Genomic DNA, 7,757 nt, shown 5'->3' on the forward strand with positions numbered 1-7,757 from the left:
GATTTCCCTGAGATGAAAAGGCATGAGTCTACTCTCCACTCTTAAGGGTGAAAGGCAAATAGAATATACAGTAATAAAAAATACAGTAATATTGTAAAATAGTATTCACCCATCACCCCGCGTATTTCCTCTCATTAGGGAAATACACAAAGGCAAGTAGAGCCCAATTTGTTTGCAGAACACCCGCTTCCATGGAAAAGCCTTCTCTCTAGAGAAGTTTACTGGGGAAGTATACAGTTCTGAAGTGTCAGAGAAGAGGTGACCCATGGTGGATTTAGTAGCAGTTCTGTGTTGGTATCTTCCAACTTCTTTTCCTGAGTCCTCACCTGATTGAAACAATGACTTAGAGGGTTTTGGCAACAAAGGAAATGACACAAAAAGAAAACCGCATATCTCAAGGGCATGCTATTTATTGGTACACCCACCTTAGACAAGTCCTGATCTGAAAATGCAAGCTCCCCCTACAAGAAGTGGGGCGTGTACCCACTGGGCAATGGACAGTGGAGCCTACAGAGTTAAGAAATGGGATATAGGAACGTCCACTCATGTCTGAGGACAGCAGCGCTCCTTCACCGGGTTGATGGGAAAAGACCACAGAGAGAAAAGTGAAGCCACTATGCCAGCGTGTCCATCCCCTGATCAGTGGTAGGAGTCTGCATGGGGAACGTGATATCGTCCCCAGTGGCTGAGCCTTCAAGAGCCTTGTTGTTTAGAAACGTTACCAGGATAGATGCTGCCTTGAGTCACCAGAAGCATCGCAGATAGATAACCAGGGGCAGTGCGCTTGCTGGAAAACACCAGAAGCTGCACGTTCTCCTGAATCGTGGAGCAGAAATGACTCGTGTCTGGTCCCCTTTCTTACAACCGATAAATTAGGCTCAGATGTCCAGTAGGGTTTGCATTGCAAATGCTCTCGAGTTGTTTCTTCTTCGTCTTCAAACTCCTCTGCTCCGGAGGGGTTTTCTCTTCCATATTTGCTTATCCTGATGTTTCCCTTTGCATAAACAGCAATCCCATAATCCTGCGGATCAAAGAGCGCCGGGTTTATTGACTGACTTCCTGGTGTCAGAGGTTAGGACGCACTGTCAGACACAGGGGATATTAAGAAATAAAAAGAGTTACTAATATGAAAGCGGGGGATAAAATACAGGCACCAAAAGGGATCTTTAATGCTCTAATAATCAGCCACACTAGATTTCATATGCGGCTCCGGCAGCCGCGCCAGTAACCTGGATAAAAAAACAAATCGTCCCCAGCTCCATGGATCACATCGGGGAGATGCTGCCCTCTGCACCCGCAGCCCCAGAGGCAGCCGAGGGGGGCTGGGGTGGGGGGCCCTCCATGGGCCACTTCACAAGTGAAGATTGGAAGATGACAGGCCAAGTGACTCGCCCAGCTCAAGCCGCATATAGATTGACTTAATGCCCCCTCTGTGTGCCGGAGGAAAAAGAAAAAAAAAACAAAAACAAACAAACACAACAGCTTATCTAATGCCAAGCCTGCTCGGCAGCAGAGCTGTGGAGAATTTGTATCACAACTATGGTGGAAGAAACCTGATGCCCATGTTTGGTTACTGTGCCGATATTTTTCATTAGCCTGATTAGACTAATCATCTACATCTACTACATCGGTCTGCTGCTTGGAGATTGTCATCTCTATTCACTGCAAGACCTTGAAATGGAGTCAAGGGGGGAGCAGGAGGCACCAACCATGAACCCATCTCCAAACCCTTGAACACGCCTGACACAGGCAAAAGATTAGGTGGCAGTTTTGTACATCTGACCATCGAAGCACCTTGCCCAGGCCCCACGGCCTGTAGACACACGGCCCAGTGACATCTGTGCAGGATCCAGGGTGTGTATCTGAGACTGTGTGTGTAAATGTGTGTGCCTGTGTATGTGTGCGTTAAGTGTGTGTGTGTGTGTGTGTGTGTGTGTGCTGTGGTGGGATGAGGGGAGAGGTTGGGAGACACCCCGTAGTATTTAGTACTCTGTACCTCACTCATGCTCTCAGTAGGAGCACCTACTAAAGGTCAATCAAGAGAAAAATACTTCCCTTGGAGTAAGGTTTCCTGGGTCTTCACTGCTCCAGACTCCCTCACGTGAGGATCACACACATTCCCTAGAGGTCTAGACTCTACATCAGCAACACGGAAGGCTACTGTCCTGCAGATAGCCATCAAGCAGTGTCTCCCTGGAGATCTAGTAGTGAGCAAACTCCTAAGTGATGGTGCACCTTTCTGCAGGCAACGGAGCTTCTCCTTCTGAGACCTTATCACTGTTGTAATTTGTGTCCTATAGGATCTTCTCCAATAAGCCAAGTGTATCCCCAATGCAGAGCCCATCTTCCCTGCCCACCCCTAGGGACCTGGGGCCTACTCTTGCAAATGCTCAACACAGGCCAGTCCATACATTACCTGGAGCTTGCTCCTTTAGTCTGTGAATCGCTATAGGGTCAGGACACGAGTGTTCACCATTGTCCCACCAAGTCTTGAGGTTGCCCCAGCATATTATAGATGCTCAATGCTGCCATGGAAAAAAACCCTCCCTCCCTCCTCCCCTCCTTCCTCCTTCAACAATTGAAGAGTTTCTTTTTTTTAATTTTTTTTTATTTATTTATGATAGTCACAGAGAGAGAGAGAGAGAAAGAGAGAGAGAGAGGCAGAGACATAGGCAGAGGGAGAAGCAGGCTCCATGCACCGGGAGCCTGACGTGGGATTCAATCCCGGGTCTCCAGGATCGCGCCCAGGGCCAAAGGCAGGCGCCAAACCGCTGAGCCACCCAGGGATCCCACAATTGAAGAGTTTACATGGTTACCATTTACCCCAGACTTCATTCCAGCTCACTGACAGGTTTGATGTGACCCACAGAGTGCTTTCTTAAAAGCACATTTAGATTGGTTGCCAGGACTATTTAAGTGAGATATTCCATATTTAAAAATCTAAATGCCTACCTTTTTTAAACAAACCGTGCATTCTGGCCATGTTGGGTTTGCTATCTGCACGGGTGGAACCAGCCTCTTTTAGGTGTGGGCAGTATATTCCATGTGGTCATAGTACCACTGGCCCCCATCAGCCCTCTGATGGCCCCTGGCCACTAAATCAACTGTGTTTGCCACCGTAAGCTGATGAACGAGAGTGACTATTGTTAATGGGGCCTTATATCCACAGGACCTCCTCCAGGGCCTGGCACAGAGAAGACAGCTAATTAACAGTTTTTGGATAGATAAACGAGTTAATGAACTAGTGCTCAAACTCTGTGCCCTATACATTACTATCTACACCAACATAAAAAAACAGGTTAAAATTAAAAAGCTGTCTTATTATTACATGTAGTCATACTCTGCTGAAAATAGTAATTTTTGTTAACAATTGCATAAATTATGGTATAGCCTGCTGAACTATGTATAAGATATTCAATATAAGGTTTAATCTAAAAATGTTTGCAGTAAGTAGGCTTCCAAAATCACCACCTGCTCTTCACTTTCTTGTAACATCTCTTGTAGTTGATGTAAGCATCTGAGGTCCAGCACACATTATGCAATCCTGGGTAATGCAAATGCTCATGAGTTAATGTGCTATTCATGATGGAATCACACAGACTTGTGTGAATGGTGGGTACCAAGTGGGACTGTGCCTAATGAGAGACTCTGTTCCTGTTCTAAAGACATGGTTCCTACAACTGGTTGAATCCAGAATTGCCTATAAACCCTCTTACTACCCTGCCTACCCATGCCTGTGGCTGCTGAAATAGTGTAAAAATAGGCCATTTCCCACATTTTGAACATTTCCCTGCATCCTAGATCTGTGGCTCTCCCAGTTTTTATCAGCGTACTATTTCTAGAGATTGTAGAAGTGAGACCTAGAATGTACAACTTGGTTATTGGAAGACTAAAGCATGGCATTCAGTGGACATTTAGTGGGTTCCTAGTGCCAAGAGTGAATACTGCACTGGGCCTGGGCTCCAAGGGTAGAGAGATTTTGACCCCCACTTTCAGAAAGTGTAAGTGTTGGGTTTGCTTATCCTTGTGGATCCAGGTCCTAACCCATGATGTATCCTTAATTAATGCTCAATAGGCACTGATTAGATAAACTTATAAATGAGGGGAAGTTTGGGGTTGATTTTATAAGCAAAAACAACTCTTGGTCTCTGGCTATTGCAAGTGACAAATAAATCTGGATCCTGAGTCAGAAAGCACATATTTATCTTCCAAAATTAACCATTTATGATTCTAAGGTTGACTCCATGGTATTACCCCTTCACCAAATAACCCACAGTCAACAGGTGTGTGCACTGTTTTTCTGCTACTTGACGACAATGAGCCAAGTTCTGAACCAAGGTGACCCCATGGCTACTGGAAGTCAGGGTGCAGATTCTCTAGGAAAGATGTGCTAACTTCCTGCAAGCTTCACACATGAGTGAGATGGCCCATCCATCTCAGCAGAAACACTGGAAAAGGTTCAGTCTCACTGCCTTGCTATGACAACAGGGGTCTTTCTAACACAGTGATGCTGGCAAAGCAGGTCCCAGAAAGCTTCAACTTAGAAGTAAATGCTTGAAGGACAAGTTCCTCCAGGAGGAAACTCAAAGGAGGGATATGGGACCACCCAGGGCCTGACTCTGGGGAAACCCTCAAGGAAATGAAGAATAAAATGAAGCCAGCAACCAGAGAATGTCAGTCCTGGTTGGGGGGACAGGGCAGTAAGAGTCCCTCCCACACTCCCACAAGCTAAGGTCCCCAAGGCCATGTCTCATATGCAGGTATGGGTGAGTGACTGCAAGTATTAGCTATTGCAGTTTTACTGAAACGACACTGTTCCTTGATGAGAAGACCTTCCCACACCCTGGGTCTGGAAACTCACACACAGAAGGTGCTAACCGAGGGCATGTTTGAGTCAAGAAAAGCTTGGGTGACCAGGGTCCCTGGAGCTCCAAGATGTCTAACCAAGGGTTTAAAGTTCCATCCAAAGCCTGGCCTGCTTGTTTGTGGGTCCACTGGGCTCCCTGATCCAGGTGCACATTGCCTGCAAGGAGAGCACTGGAGCTGCTCCTCCCCCACGGAGAGGTCATGCACGTCAATCATCCTTTACTGAACACAATCACGATGTGATACACCACTGAGGGAAGGTGTCCCTGTTGGAAAAGGAGCCACCATGAGCAGATACCTGAAAAGTTTTTCACTTTTATTATTCATTCCCATTATACCATACAGAGAAAGTCACTTACAAGCAAAATGTGGTTTTTTTTCATAGCATTTTAACACTGACAGGCTCTATCAGCTCTCAGATGTAATTCAAATAAATACCACTGAAATTTTATATTTAGTTAAATGCAAAAAAAGCCTCGGTCCCTGCATGTCTTCCTTCTGGGAGGGTTTTGTGGTACTAATATGTGTAGACCAAGAGCAGTGAAATCTGCTATGTTTTCTCTTGATGTTATTGCTGAGTGGCAAGAAAGGAATTTTAGTTTTATACAATCCACCATTTATGACAATTAATTGGTGTATGGACTGGTTGTTTGTGTATCACCTAAAACTCATATGTTGAAATCTTACCCCTCAATGTGATGGCATTTGGAGGTGGGGGCCCTCAGGATGCAATTAGGTCCTGAGGGCGGAGCCCTCATGAATAGGCTCAGCACCTTCTAAGAGAGCCCAGAAAGCCCTGTCCACCTGTCTGCCATGGGATTGCACAGCAAGAAGACAGCCGTCTACAAACTAAGGAGGAGTCCTCAGTAGCACAGTCTCTGCTGGAGCCATGGTCTTGGATCTCCAGCCTCCAGAAATGTGAAAACTAAGCATCTGTTGTTTAAGCCTGTGGTATTTCTATTCTAGTGCCCAGACTGACAAATACAGTTACACAAAGAAGCTCACGTTGCAGAGTGCTAATACCATGTGAGGGGCTCTTCTGAGTGTTTGCCACGTATTTATCCTCACGAAGGCCCTAGAGAGCAGTGCTGTTATGGAGAATCGGGTTTTGTTGACTTTTCTAGATCCCCAAAGCAATGGAAACTTGTGGTGAAAAATCAAATCATGAGTTTTCTATACATTGATTTGTATTTCTAGAAAATGAAAAAATACACATACACACACATACATATATGTATGTAGATACATAAATACACAAATACAGGTAAAGTTTTAGACAACAAGTCATAATATTAAAACTTCTTCATTGATGTGAATGAAGAAGAACTTGGATATTTGCTTTCATTTAAACTGGGAAAGAAATAAGGCAAGTGAGCAACTTATTTCAAAAGAACTTGACTACAGTGTTTTCACGTGGTCCTTGGGACCAGTTATGTTACGGCTGTTCTTCTCCTTTGGTTTCCACCATGGAACCTCCCACTGAGCCAAGGGACAAGCCAGAGGGAAGGGTGGGCTGGCAACTCAGGGGGACATCTATGGCCTCTCATGCATCAGGTGGCTGCTCTGAGGTCCATGATCCTCACCTGCTGCAGCTTGAGATGTTACTGGCCCTGCCGCCAGATGAAGGTGAACAGTTGGGAGCATTCCAAGGGAGACCAAGGTTCTTGAAAGAAAAGTATTGAGTCAGCTGTGAAGACTTGCATTGACCAGAAAGAAAAGAGAAAATGGACTTCAGATTTTTCCTTTATATTTTTATCTAAGGACTATAGTTCTTTTTTTTTCCTAATAATAGGGACTTTTTTTCTTTGTTTTTGGCTTTGTTTTACTTATCTTGCAGGGGTTTTTATGTATCTTCATTGCCCCAAATGAGAATCTACTCAGGATTAGTTTTCCTGCACTGGAAGACAGGGGACATCCACTACCTGTCTCCTAAGAGCAGTGGATGCATTACACACATTACACACATTACACACATTACACGCATGGGGGCCCAATCCACAGAGCAGAGCTGGGGATAAATCAGCATGTTTCCTAATGACATTGCCAAATACATTTGGATCATCAAAGTGTATGATGATGGAGAAGCAAAGGATTTAGGATATTTTGCTAAAGTTCAAGAGAAAAGAAAAATAACCCTTCTCTCCCCTTGGGTGTGGGCTGCAATGAGTGACTTACTTCCAAAGAGAACAGTATGGAAATGGGAAGAAATGGAAGAAACACAGAAATCCAGCAGACACTGCTCTGCCAGCTGATCAAGATGAATCTCACCCATGAGGAGTCACATCAATGTCATGTACCCCAGATATGATGTGAGAAGAATGCCACTTTACCTCTATGCTCCTCTTCCCCCAAATCCATACACCCTGTCTAACCATAAGAAAAACATTAGCAAACCCAAGCTGAGGGACATTCCACAAAAAAATCTAACCAATACTCCCCGCGATTCTCCGTGTCACCGAAAACAAGGGAAGTCTGATACCATCATAGACCAGTGTGAGGGCACGACAGAAAAGGGACATTAGGGGGAAACTAGTGATGTTTCAATCAAGTGTGGGGTTGGTAGAGATGTTGGTTCACAAATGTGTAAGCTGCATCACAATGGAGGGTCTGGGAGAGGGAAAATAGCTAGGGACATGCTAGAGCTCCCTGTGCTATGGTGGCAGCTTTTCTCTAAGTCTGGGTACATTCTAGAAAGTTCGTTAAATATTTATAAGAAACAACGTCCTCACTGCAGTTCTCAGATGTGTTGTCCTGGAGTCATCCTGCCCCGAGGCAACTCCGTCCAAGGTGTGTCTACCCTTCTACGCAAGGCTGCCTCCCATGGGTTAAGACCAGACTCCTCAGGCACGTGCAGCGGCCCTGGGACATTCCACCCCGCGGTGTTGGCACAG

The 7,757-nt window shown here is 45.3% G+C and overlaps 1 long non-coding RNA gene across 1 annotated transcript; it reads right to left on the minus strand.

Moving 5' to 3' along the window:
- Positions 1 to 4,351: 4,351 nt before the first annotated feature.
- Positions 4,352 to 7,367, minus strand: LOC144302370 (uncharacterized). Its single transcript, XR_013369225.1, has 3 exons — positions 7,295 to 7,367; positions 6,450 to 6,562; positions 4,352 to 5,132 (listed from the first exon to the last, which is right to left on the minus strand). It is a non-coding gene; the product is annotated as an uncharacterized LOC144302370 (long non-coding RNA).
- Between the last annotated feature and the right edge of the window lie 390 nt (positions 7,368 to 7,757).

The sequence above is a fragment of the Canis aureus genome, chromosome 31 (genome assembly GCF_053574225.1).
Source record: "Canis aureus isolate CA01 chromosome 31, VMU_Caureus_v.1.0, whole genome shotgun sequence".
NCBI lineage: Eukaryota > Metazoa > Chordata > Mammalia > Carnivora > Canidae > Canis > Canis aureus.